The sequence below is a fragment of the Acanthochromis polyacanthus genome, chromosome 17, assembly GCF_021347895.1.
Source record: "Acanthochromis polyacanthus isolate Apoly-LR-REF ecotype Palm Island chromosome 17, KAUST_Apoly_ChrSc, whole genome shotgun sequence".
In the NCBI taxonomy this organism is placed as follows: domain Eukaryota; kingdom Metazoa; phylum Chordata; class Actinopteri; family Pomacentridae; genus Acanthochromis; species Acanthochromis polyacanthus.
In genome coordinates, this window is record NC_067129.1 from 18,336,996 (window position 1) to 18,347,593 (window position 10,598).

Below are 10,598 nucleotides of genomic sequence, written 5' to 3' on the forward strand. Positions count from 1 at the left end.
ACATGATAAAACTGAGTGTGGGAAATTACAGTGTGGTCGCATGAATTCACATAAATCACAATAAAACACATATATTACAAAAGCAAACAACAAGCTTGATATGCACTTTATATTTGCAAACAATTGTTTGCACAGATGATTTTGGGATCTGTAGCTGCTTTAAAATGGCTCCAAGTTACTCTTCTGACATGTTCAAGTTAGTGATTTGCTTTTTCAGATGTTTGTTGAGCTCCTTTAGACTTTTCCACCGGAGTGTTTGTGGTGAAGCCTGATGAGTGTATCTTATTTGTAATGGCTCAGAGAGGTCAGCAGCTGTAGTCAATTCTAATCATTCATGAACAGTTAGGAAGACATGCTACTAAGAAAATCAGATTACCAAAACTTTCTACCAAAGCTTATGATTCAAATGTATGCATATACATTTTTGACCAGGCAGATTTTGTCACAGTTTCAGATACAAGAGATTCAGAAATTGTTGTGGCTGAGAAACTTGAGCCTTGGTTGCTAGCATGTTAGACGTTTGCTTGTCAGCTGCAGTATTTTGGACTTTCTGGTGTGATCAGGACTTATACATGCACATTACAGAGAACCATTGCCAAAGAGGGGAAATGTTAATAATTTTTCTTGCCCAAAGAAATGGATTATGTTAAATAGGCCATGGGAAATATCGTAAATGAGCTAATTTGAGATACTGGAGAAACATTTTCTTATTCTTCAGATGATATAGGATCCAGTATCACCTACTACTGTCCAGGTAAATCAGCTGTACTCTTCTTTGAGGGTGCTGGACCCCAATTACATTTAGTGGCACATTTCTAAACGGCATCGGCCTACTGAATCTGCCACTGTCCTTGAAACATGCACAGTTGATTACCATTAATGTTCTCCCCCCTTTAAGACACAAGTCTTGGCCTAAAGTAAGACAGTAGCGTCCACAGTTGAACATTTAGGGTAAAATGCTTAACTGCAAATGTTCATATAGATATTCTAATTTAATTTGTAGCATTTTATTAATGTCAAACTTCAGTTTGTTATGCACTATAATAAATTTGAAACATAACTGAGCATTACTAGGTGAGGTGCCATTAAAAGTCCGATAAGAAGGATGGCATGAATCTGTCTAACCAGTGCCCACAATGCGTTAGACATGTTACATGATGCATATCCTAAATCACAACCTTTGTGATGCAATAACTGCATTGTTTAAAACCATTTTCTAATTTTAATTAGAAAATAATCAATTGCTTAACTACAGAAGTCCTATTAAAGTATTTCTGCTTCATCTATTATTATTTGGATGTGCAACGGTCTATTTGGATGACTGACTCAAGAGCTTGAATCATCAGAATCTTAACATCAACAACATACCATAATTAATGGCTGGTCTAACAACTGACCATCTGACTAGAAACAGTTCAGAAACAATCCGCCAACAATCCCGTGATGTAAAGTCGTGTCGACACACAGCAGAATGTGTAGCGTTAGCAGCACACACTAGCAGTTTTTCTTTATGTACATATGAGGCACCTTACGCCATAAAATGCAATTAAAAGTCAACTTAAAGATACAACAAAACAGCTCGGGTCACGTTACTGGAGTATCGTGCAAGTGAAATGCAAAACAATACGTCGAACGAGAAAACAACTGGGCTAACTAAAAGGGAGTGGACCTAGAGACTTTATTTGAAAAATAATTTTTTCACAGGGCTGAAACAGAGCAGTTAATGTACCGTTTAGTTGATTAGCGGTTAAGTACAGTGCGAGATTTATTTTGGAACATCAAAGAACAACACCAAATGTTGCAATTTTCACATTAAAGCATGTTTCGCAATCACGGTTTGCCACTTGCAGGGATGTGCTAAGGCCTTCTGCTGATAGTTTTTTCTTCAAATCGTGGCCGCAAAAACATTTACCTCAACCACAGAAGGTAACTGGTGTTTATGTGAAACAGGCCTGCACTGTGGCAGACGTTTATTTATAATTCTCTCATAAATATAATTGTCCATATCTTAGCACAAAGCCTTGTTCTGATCCATATTAAAGTTGCTGCATTGTGATGTTAATACAAACTTAATGCCTTCTGTCACTGTTTCAAATCAAAATAATCAAAAGCCCACTAGTGCTTCAATGGTAAGACAACCTTCATTTCTTAATAAGGCTTTTATTGTGAAATATCTGCAAGCATACCACATGCAACAACAGCTGGATGGGATTAAAGGACAAAACAAAGTGGATCAGAATGATGACATCTAACTGGTATTTATATGTTGCTACAAACTACAGAGGAAATTATAGGACAGTAATATTTTAGATGAGTAATTCACAACAACAAAGTGTTGAAAATAGCATAATGAATTCAATATGTTGAAGCAGCAAATGTGTACACTGTTCTCAGTCTAAATGTACACTGAATGCAGCTGTCTTTAACTGTTCATATCAACTTCAGGATTGCATCGGAACTGTAATCCTGCGAGTCCACCCCTCGTTCCAATACAAATCTCACGGGAACAGGCGGTTTTAATGTTGCTGCAAGTAGGAGTGGGTGTGAGACTATGATTTAGCGGTAACCAGAAAGATGAAGTCAACAAATTTGGTTGAAAAGAGGATTAAAGCTGGTTTTCACAACACAACAGCATATTTAGTCTGACACGTGATTAAGTTTCTCAGTTGCTACCAACAAAGGTGAAAAAGAAATGGACTTTGTTGGGACAAATGTGCAAAGTTTTGATGTACAAAGGACCCTCATCTGCTCTCCTCAGTCAAAGTAAGCTTTCCTTCAAAGATAAAGCACTCTTCCTGCATATATTAAACAAAACGCTCTTCTGAAACATATGAACTGTGTATGCTACTTACTGCACCAGAATGTTGTTATTCTTATGAAAGTAACTGGGATTTTGGTGCATTTCCTTATTAACAGCACACAGTGAAATAACATGTTTTCGTTGCGGTATGAGAGACGACACAAACTCAATGAAGCTCCATATTGAATGGTGAGAATATTTTCCTGGTGGGAATGGACGCACACATTGCAGGAGTAGGCAGTAACGGTCAGAAATCCAGTGGGAAGACGGATTAGGAAAACAGTCCAATGCCGAGCTCCAGCGTCAACCACACATTTTCAGAGACTCGACTGCAAATTGACTGCTGGTCTATATTTGAAGAAACACTGTATATGATTTTCCACAACCTGCCCAAGGTCTCACAATAATGTTCAAGTTCCTTTGTATTGTCTGCTTACCATGTTTTATGCAAATCCAAACAATAGAATCACCTTAATTGGTTCTGAATGTGCTTCTGGCATGGATTTCATGCAAAGAATGTATTTCTCTGTGGTTTGTCTTTGCACCTTTCCAATGGTGTGACAAGAGATTTTTCAAAAAGGAATACAAAATGCCCTCCTTTCAGGCATCATTATTATTCAGTGTATCATTCAGTGTTCATTAGTGTTTGATCATAGCTACCATATGTCTTACGTTGTCGAACTTCCACATTGCCTTTGATTTATGTTATGGTAATGACTTAAGATAGAAGCAGTGATACCAGAACATTCACGGCTCCTTTATTTTTGTGGTCAGTGTGTGCCAATCTTAGCGTATCTTCTGTCCTTTATTGTGTTTTCAAATTCATTTTAGCTACACCAGGTTCCCACAATGCAATCAGAGGGTTCCTAGCACCAAGCAAGAAGCACATACTCTGGTGTTCTTTACAGTGAGCGACAGTTCAATTCTGCACCAGTGGCACAGAGTCGGTAGGGGACAGGGTTATTAACATTTCCTTTAGCACCATATTTTACATTTTTCGTCACTGCTCTTCGCTGTATTGTAAGTCAATGAAACTAGCATAAGGCAACTATCATATTCCCATCTAAAAATGTAGGAAGTGACATTTAAATAATAGTAAATGGGCCGCTGTCCTAATATATCATGAAGGCTTCATGCCAAACTGCCAGTGTGTCCCATTCATGTCAGCACTGCCCACACCTTTCTAAAGAGCACCAGCTGCCTCATAAGTGTAGTTCAGAGATACACTGCCGCTGCTTCAAAGAAATAATCATTTTTTTAAGAATGCATGCCATGTTTGAATCCCAGCTCGAGCTTCTGCATGACTGCAACAAAAATATCAGGGAATTAAATGTTATAGCGGCTTAATGGATCATGTCTGATGAATTGAGATGTGGAACTTTGTGATTCAGAAAAGGTCACGTGTCCCATTTTAATGGGCTTGTGCCTCTGCCGCTAATAAAAAAACACATTAAATCGCCAAATAGTTTAATGGGGTTTGGTGTGATATTCTTCCCAGACTGTATGAGAGAGGGTGGCACTTATCCTGGCTTATCTTATGGATGACTGTTATGTGATATTGTTCAAAAGAGGTTACACAAGATGGTTACCATGGCATTTGCACAGGTGTTTCTCCAGCTTTACTTTGCTCACGGATAATGGGTCAGGTCAAGCTATTCTACTGCTTTTCTCCTCTGTGGTTGTGACGCGACTGAGAGCTGGGTCATTTTAACCTCCCTTTTCTCTGACTTGACATCTTCACACAGAAATTAAAACTTCACAGCCTCCATTACGGCAGCAGCACCACTAAGTCAGCATACAGTTCATGTTTTATGTAAAGAAGCAGTAGCTTGGGGAGAAACTAGGCTTGTACAAGTCCAAAAATCACAACATGGCAGCGTTCAGAAAACTATAAAGTCCCAAGTGGTGGCCTATGTGCAGTTTTCCAGACACCTAAGCAGTGGGATTAAGCGCCATAGAGCAGTGACACTGTGGGTAACATCAAATCCCAAAGTCCAAACTCTCAGTGCAGCAAAAATCTTTTTCAAGAATGTTCTTGATACATATGAGTGCTCCAGTCAATCCCACACTATAAAATTATTAAGCGCGTAAGAGCTGTCCTGTGCAGTTTTTGAACCCTTGTTACACCCTTTCTGTAAATACACAATCCTGCACACTCTCCTTATGGGATGGACTTTCAGTCTTTCAGTGGTGTTGTGACATTAAACGTCAGGAATGACAGGAAAACCTCCCAGAAAAGATACGTAATAAGAAATAAACATCACATAGCACTACCCCGTACTTTCTATTTCCTGCACATTCATGCATAAGCTGCACGAAAGACATCAATTAAATAGTGTGGGGTTCAATGCTTTGAACCCTGGATGCAGATTGAGATTGGGTTTGTATAATACTATATGACATAGCCTTCATTAGGAGAGCTACTAACAAGGATGGAGTCACTCTAATGACCAAACATTATCTGGCTTAAAATGCTAAACTGACCTCACCAGTGATACCTGAAAATATGAGGTTTGGCCAGAAACAGAAAATCTTTACCACCTCGACCACCAACGCCACTGTAAGGCACAGCCTTGAACTGCTTTTCCTCCATGAAAATCATATGGTAAAGCCACTTTGAGTGCAACCGGATTAAATGAGAACGTATAATTAAATGATAAAATCTCGTATTTTTGCACTTTTCAAAGTGTGAATGCGTCATTGCTATGAGACCACTCGTTTATTAACACTTTTTTTCAATGCAGCCTCTCGATGTGATGGCAGCATAATGATACTGTACAGTTTGTAATGCTTTTAGTTGAAGTTTTTAAACCAGTTTACATGAGCTTTAAACATATGCTTAGAAGACAAGACTCTCTGGTTGCAGCAGAATTCCTAATGACTGTCTACACTTTGAGACCGCACCGTCCAATCATGTTGCACAATCGCATCTCTTTCAGGTTAAGCAGAACGTTTACAGATATTTAGAACACGGATTTAGAATTCCACATCTTCATTTGCCGTGAATACATAATTTTCACTAAAAATTAAAATCAAACATTTGAGCTATGGCAGAGCAGCATATGAAAACACAATAAGATTTTTGAAGGGCAGAATTACAAGTAAATGGTAGAAAGAACAGTAATCAAGCTGAAGTCAAACACGTTGGCTTAAATGGGAGAAAATGACACATAATTGCAGTTTGGAGTTTCATGAATCGCTGCACATTCACAAATTTATTCATTCAAATTTCTTTGTGCAAAGATAAAGAAATAAATGGTGCGTTCGTGTAAAATCATGTATTACCTAAATATTATCATTTGTAACTTATGACTGCAGTCGCTTAATGCTAGCTGCCTATAAACATACAGTACCAGTGGACTGCAGGAATAACATGCAATAACCAGCTTGCCAACTGACATGCTCTATATTTAACCAAATGTTTTAAAATTACAATGTGCACTTCAGCTCATAATGAAATCTGATATTGCGTTGTATTAGTTATGAGCAATGACATGTCGAAAACCTCAGAAAATTGTTTAATTTGTTTTACTTTCTTAGAGTACTTTCTTCTCCCGAATGTTACCCGAGTCTGACTCACCAGATGTAGACTTCAAGTAGAAATCGGTCATTTACACATCTCATTTGAAACAACTCTCCTCTTCCATAATCGGCATGTTACCATTTTCAAAACAGCTTCTTTACAGGAAACAACTACAGCAAGCCAGACTGTTTTCCTCTGTGTAATAGAATGATAGTGACAGCCAGTCAGACCATTCTCCAGCACTGACACACTGCTGTGGAGATCGGTCTAGCTATGTGAGGTTATTGTCAACTGCTTGTTAGTCTATGAGGGGGGTTGACTATATTTTGATTGGTCAGTCTGTCACAGGAAAAAAAGATAAAACATTCAATCACAGAAAGACATCCTCTACACAGCTGGTCCCTGTTTTTATTAGATTGGAATTGCATAAATCAGGCATTAAATCCAAAGTGTTGGATTTTTGTAGAAAGAGGACAACCATCTCAAGGAGTCAGAGTCCCTGCCAGAGAAGCTGTTTGGCCTAACAGCCGTGAACAGCCTGTGTGGGGTTCACTGACCCAGCCTCAGAACATGCACACAGCCCGAGCTCATGTGCACCCCGAATGACAGGCACACAGAGCGCTCAGGTAAAGAGACAGATAGGGGTGATAAAAACTTTATGGATTTTTCTGACGGTCCACCAGACCACCGATGCAGCTACCGGTCCACACCGCGGCCAAGTGTCTTATTTGACGGCAGGCAGGTGCAGAACACTGACAGAGTGATGGCGGCATTAAGGCATGCTCCTATAGTTTCAGTGACAGCTTTCACCGGCTGCGCTTTGTCGACCTGGGGTGCACCATATGATAAAACTTTTTTTGGTAGTGTTGCTGTGGCTCATTTCATACATGCATTTGTAATATTTACATTACAAAAGTGTAATATTTACTCGTTTTTGTATCTCACTATATTGAAGAACAATGTCAACAATATTCTTATAACATTCTCTCTCAGCACTCAGACTAAAAAAAAAATCTAAATATATATTGGTGCAGATGTGCTTAGACTGGTTGACAAACAGGATGAATTAACAGCTACTAGGGAATAAGAACATCTTAAAGCCATAAAATGCTGCAAAATCCAATCAAAATTAATCAAAAACCACAATGCAACCAATGAAATACCAAAGAAATAATCGGAATTTTCCTTTTAACAAGTCAGCCCTTCTCAAAAACAACTATATAAGGAAAAACAACATCTGGATATCAACCCTAAAAGCTCTGGTTTTATGAAACACAGAATATTACACTGAACACCTTTGGATGCTTCACCTTACTCACCCACGTATCACCCCAAACATACTTCATTAAACATTAAGACTCGTCGCATTTTGTTCTGGATTGTAAGTCCCCACCTTATGTTGTCACCCAATCCATTAAACAGCCATTCATTCTTATTCTTTCCATTTATCTTCACTTCTGTTTTCTCTCTGGAAACCATCTGACACTGAGCTCGCCACAATATTAGCTTTATTGGCCCTTTACTGTAGTTTATTGGAGGCTGTGCTCTGGGGATGGTAGCAATCATAGTAGCTTCTTCTTGGAGATGAGAAAAAATGGCTAGAGAACCAGTTTTAAAGTTGAAGCACGTGTAATAAACTGATGCTTAGTTGATGCCACTGCACTACATTTACCACCAAATGTCCCAGGCCCAATTGCTTGTGAATAACTAGAGGCAAAAGGGATCAATTTCTGAAATAGCTAATCAAATGATTAGCTTGGAAGGAAGAAAGGTTTTAAGCATTCCCTAGAGGCATGTAAATGTGAGGTTCTGGCTGTATTTCTGCCAAATTCTGGTAGATACTGGGTCTCAGGAAATTGCATTTTTCTCTGATTTGTTATCAAAGGATCTGGATTTTTTTAAAAATCGCAAATTTCAAGCAAATGTATAGCAGCAATGAAGGGATGCAAGTCTTCAGCCATGTTGTGTTGTATTGAAAAAGTGCTCAAATGCCAGTAAGCAGGCTGACATGATGCCGGCCTAAGAAAGCAATCACATCTAGTTCGACAGTACACCAACAAGAGCAATACAAAATTCTGCAAAACTCCACAAAACCAGCTTATTGGTTTTCTGATGGATTTTAAATGTCACTTCTCCATAGCTACAGGCACCGTATCGGTGTGTGAGAGCAAATAAAAACACACACTCGTTCCCTAAAAATGAAAACATACCATTTCTCATCCATGACCTGTCAGAACAGAGGTCCTGTTGTCTGCCATTAACTGAGCACTGCCCAACCACCGCTGAATATTAATGGAGCCTTCCCTGGATCATCAGAGTGTGTGCATTTAATTCACAATCCTATCTGCATCTTCTAGGACACGGGCTTTGTGTGTGTGTGTGTGTGTGTGTGTGTGTGTGTGTGTGTGTGTGTGTGTGTGTGTGTGTGTTGAGCTGTTGTGAGTTTGTTCATTAGAGGGGACATCTTCTGAGTTCAAGGCCTGTCACACACTCTGCTTGAGATCAGTTTTATTGCAGCACACAAGCATGTGCGTCTAATTAAGCTGTCATCAATAAGTGTAATAAAAAGGCATTATCAAAACAATCTATACCTTCACGGGCTAAGGAGATGGGAGCCCAATAGAGAGGAGCAGCCAGTCTGATTGAAGCTCTACATGATGAGCTGATTCCAATTAAATCACACTAATATGTTCTCGTTAGCAGCACGGTTGTACCGATGTTAAGTAGACTGATCGTGCTGAGATGTGATAGCTTATCAACAGGCAAGGCCAATCGAAGGCTCCCGGCTGAAAGGAAGAAAATATGTGCTATAGCAACAAAGTGGCATGAGGATTTACATTGAAATACCGTTCCCCAATTGTGACAGTGCGTCAAGATGGGCACCGTGCGCAATGTGCGAAGTCACCAAAGCGTACATATTGCGCACACATAAAGCCCATGATGGACAGAAAATCTCCAGTCACGTTTAGGTGGTGGTGCTGAACATATGGCTTACCTAAAAGACGCGATGCAAGCACCGGAATTAAGATGATGACGATGATGATGATGGCCCGTCCATCTAAACACGATTCTTTTTTTTCTGTCCTCCGTCGGCGTGTCGATGATCTTTATTTCAAAATAAAAATATTGGACTCGGCCATTTCTTCTCGGATCGCCAAATTATTTCTCAGGAGGGCAACGCGTCGCAGGCTTTCGCACATCAGTACACCTTCTCGGTGTCCGTCTTTCTCCGGCTTTTCCAAAAAAAGCACACCTCATACTGCCCCCTCCTCCTCTCATCCCTCTCTGACAACACCCTGCTCTGTTCCTTATCCACAGATATTTGACTTTTAAGAGGGTTGAGATGCAGCAGCGAGTGGAATTAAAACAGAAGTGGGGGAAAAAACACACAAGCACTTACAGTAAAATAAATGCGTAACGCTATAGCGTCAAGACAGTGCGCGTTGCTTGAAAAGTCAACGCAGGGATCTGTCCTCTTTTCCCCATTTGTCCATGCTGATCATAATCCACGGTGTGCCAGGGCCTGATTTCAAAATAACAATAAAAAAACCACACAGGTTGTTTGACTTAAAATGTGGAATAGCGCTCTAAAGACACCCCACGAAATCAGGTGTCCAATCTCTTCCTTACGCGCTTGCGTGCTGCTCTCACTTGCTATCTGATGCTGTGAGCAGCAAACAGAGGCTGAGAAACAGCGCGGGGATCTTCCGTTTAGCCTTCATGGTTTGGGAACAGCAGCCATAAATGCTGTAAATATACGGCTGATGCAGTGATAGGAATGCTTTTGAAGCCCGATGCCTGCACTGAAGACGATCCCACGGCTTCCACAGTCTCTCTCGCTCTCTCTCTCTCTCCTCACCCTCTCTCTCTCTCTCTCTCTCTCCCTCTCCCTCAGTGCGGTCTCATCGGCTCTCGCTTATAGGACACCACTTGCAATATTCCAATCTCGCAGCCAGTTGTCATGACGAGGAGGCGCGACGCATAATTCAATGAGCGGGGAGCTCGCTCTGCTGGAATCGTCGTGTGAAAAACAAAATCTGCATTTGAAACACAGGAGTTTGCTTTGATTGTTGTTTGGGAGAGGATCCGCACCGGGCTGACGTCAGATTGTTGTTTTTGTTGTTATTTATTTATTTACTTTTGGCGCCAGGCATCCCAAAACGTATTTTAAAAACGCAATTGCATATGAAGTGTAATAACGCAGTTTAACTTCTATTAAAATACACCTCTATAATATTAGTCATACTTATTCTATGCCTACACTTCTCCATCAAG

General features: G+C 40.1%; 1 protein-coding gene across 2 annotated transcripts in view; it reads right to left on the reverse strand.

Moving 5' to 3' along the window:
- Positions 1 to 10,243, reverse strand: part of nlgn2b (neuroligin 2b) — a 90,387-nt gene extending 80,144 nt beyond the window's left edge. Inside the window, exon 1 of one of the 2 annotated variants that reach the window (XM_022210151.2) lies at positions 9,319 to 10,243. The gene's annotated coding sequence lies outside the window, so the exon portion shown is untranslated. The remainder of the gene's footprint in view (positions 1 to 9,318) is intronic. The other variant, XM_022210150.2, reaches the window with a different exon arrangement.
- Positions 10,244 to 10,598: the final 355 nt, after the last annotated feature.